The following is a 3,293-nucleotide window of genomic DNA, read 5'->3' as shown; positions in this document are numbered from 1 at the left end:
TCTAAAAGTGATAGAACGAATTTTCGTCTAACACTACTTTCTTGGTTCAAAAATTTTATACAATCTTATAACTTTTTCAGTTTTAACAAATTTTGGTTACAGACAGTTGATGCTCAGTTTGTACAAGTATGCAACATTTATAAGTGCATACAGGTCACCAGCCTTATATTACAAGGCTCACCACATATGGGCCATTCGGTCTTAGACACCGACCCGTGGTAATGCTGTGTGGAGATTAATAATAATCCGCAACGGAAAACCGGAACGAGAATAGTCGAGAAAGTATATTCTCGAGGAGCGGTAGACTGCTTTTCAACCGAAGTCATAAAAGAGCCACACGCTCGACGCTACTCCCGACCGGTCCGAGCGAACCGAAAGTGCCTTCCTATAAATACCGAACGGCCGGCCGCTAGGTCGGCGACGCATGGGCTTACGCCCAGGCGTATGCCTGTGCAAACCGCCGTGAGAGCGTACCATCCCGCCGGCACGGTAAAACTTAGACTGAAAATATCGTCGAACATATCCTTTCATTTTATAACGTTCTATACATGAAAATTAATAAATTAACATGCAGGACATAATAAATTCACATTCTCATGTAAATCATGGGTTTAATTAATATTTTAAAAAATTTTAAAACCGCCCAGAACCGATGAGATGAAAATATTAAAACGATATTTTTGCATTTTCTTACGGTAAAACATTAACAAATAAGCGACTATAGCAATATAAAACTCCATTTGTAATTTAATTAATCAAAATTAATATTTTTTTTTGATTTTTCAGCGATCCAGAACCGATGAGACGAAAACATTAAAACGATATTTTTGCATTTTCTTACGACAAAACATTAACAAATACGAGACTATAACAATATAAAACTACATATGTAATTTAATTAATCAAAATTAATAATTTTTTTTGATTTTTCAGTGATCCAGAACCGATAAGTCGAAAATTTTAACAATCATATTTTTGCATTCTGTACCGTGGATCCATCGTTAAACGCTATTAAACTAACGTCCGTGATGGTATAAATGCAGATTTTCGCTCCGTTTAGCCAAAATAACGAACTTTAGGTGCGCTCCGAAATATTTCAAAGTCCCAGCGGCGTATTGCTTCGCCTCTTAGAACCGATTAGTCGAAAATTTTAACAATCATATTTTTGCATTCTGTACCGTGGATCCATCGTTAAACGCTATTAAACTAACGTCCGTGATGGTATAAATGCAGATTTTCGCTCCGTTTAGCCAAAATAACGAACTTTAGGTGCGCTCCGAAATATTTCAAAGTCCCAGCGGCGTATTGCTTCGCCTCTTAGAACCGATTAGTCGAAAATTTTAACAATCATATTTTTGCATTCTGTACCGTGGATCGATCGTTAAACGCTATTGAACTAACGTCCGTGATGGTATAAATGCAGATTTTCGCTCCGTTTAGCCAAAATAACGAACTTTAGGTGCGCTCCGAAATATTTCAAAGTCCCAGCGGCGTATTGCTTCGCCTCTTAGAACCGATTAGTCGAAAATTTTAACAATCATATTTTTGCATTCTGTACCGTGGATCGATCGTTAAACGCTATTGAACTAACGTCCGTGATGGTATAAATGCAGATTTTCGCTCCGTTTAGCCAAAATAACGAACTTTAGGTGCGCTCCGAAATATTTCAAAGTCCCAGCGGCGTATTGCTTCGCCTCTTAGAACCGATTAGTCGAAAATTTTAACAATCATATTTTTGCATTCTGTACCGTGGATCCATCGTTAAACGCTATTAAACTAACGTCCGTGATGGTATAAATGCAGATTTTCGCTCCGTTTAGCCAAAATAACGAACTTTAGGTGCGCTCCGAAATATTTCAAAGTCCCAGCGGCGTATTGCTTCGCCTCTTAGAACCGATTAGTCGAAAATTTTAACAATCATATTTTTGCATTCTGTACCGTGGATCGATCGTTAAACGCTATTGAACTAACGTCCGTGATGGTATAAATGCAGATTTTCGCTCCGTTTAGCCAAAATAACGAACTTTAGGTGCGCTCCGAAATATTTCAAAGTCCCAGCGGCGTATTGCTTCGCCTCTTAGAACCGATTAGTCGAAAATTTTAACAATCATATTTTTGCATTCTGTACCGTGGATCCATCGTTAAACGCTATTAAACTAACGTCCGTGATGGTATAAATGCAGATTTTCGCTCCGTTTAGCCAAAATAACGAACTTTAGGTGCGCTCCGAAATATTTCAAAGTCCCAGCGGCGTATTGCTTCGCCTCTTAGAACCGATTAGTCGAAAATTTTAACAATCATATTTTTGCATTCTGTACCGTGGATCGATCGTTAAACGCTATTGAACTAACGTCCGTGATGGTATAAATGCAGATTTTCGCTCCGTTTAGCCAAAATAACGAACTTTAGGTGCGCTCCGAAATATTTCAAAGTCCCAGCGGCGTATTGCTTCGCCTCTTAGAACCGATTAGTCGAAAATTTTAACAATCATATTTTTGCATTCTGTACCGTGGATCCATCGTTAAACGCTATTAAACTAACGTCCGTGATGGTATAAATGCAGATTTTCGCTCCGTTTAGCCAAAATAACGAACTTTAGGTGCGCTCCGAAATATTTCAAAGTCCCAGCGGCGTATTGCTTCGCCTCTTAGAACCGATTAGTCGAAAATTTTAACAATCATATTTTTGCATTCTGTACCGTGGATCCATCGTTAAACGCTATTGAACTAACGTCCGTGATGGTATAAATGCAGATTTTCGCTCCGTTTAGCCAAAATAACGAACTTTAGGTGCGCTCCGAAATATTTCAAAGTCCCAGCGGCGTATTGCTTCGCCTCTTAGAACCGATTAGTCGAAAATTTTAACAATCATATTTTTGCATTCTGTACCGTGGATCCATCGTTAAACGCTATTAAACTAACGTCCGTGATGGTATAAATGCAGATTTTCGCTCCGTTTAGCCAAAATAACGAACTTTAGGTGCGCTCCGAAATATTTCAAAGTCCCAGCGGCGTATTGCTTCGCCTCTTAGAACCGATTAGTCGAAAATTTTAACAATCATATTTTTGCATTCTGTACCGTGGATCGATCGTTAAACGCTATTGAACTAACGTCCGTGATGGTATAAATGCAGATTTTCGCTCCGTTTAGCCAAAATAACGAACTTTAGGTGCGCTCCGAAATATTTCAAAGTCCCAGCGGCGTATTGCTTCGCCTCTTAGAACCGATTAGTCGAAAATTTTAACAATCATATTTTTGCATTCTGTACCGTGGATCCATCGTTAAACGCTATT

Source organism: Osmia lignaria, unplaced genomic scaffold, assembly GCF_051020975.1.
Source record: "Osmia lignaria lignaria isolate PbOS001 unplaced genomic scaffold, iyOsmLign1 scaffold0006, whole genome shotgun sequence".
NCBI classification, from domain to species: Eukaryota; Metazoa; Arthropoda; class Insecta; order Hymenoptera; family Megachilidae; genus Osmia; species Osmia lignaria.
The sequence above is the reverse complement of the archived record's forward strand: the minus strand, read 5'-3'. Positions refer to the sequence as shown.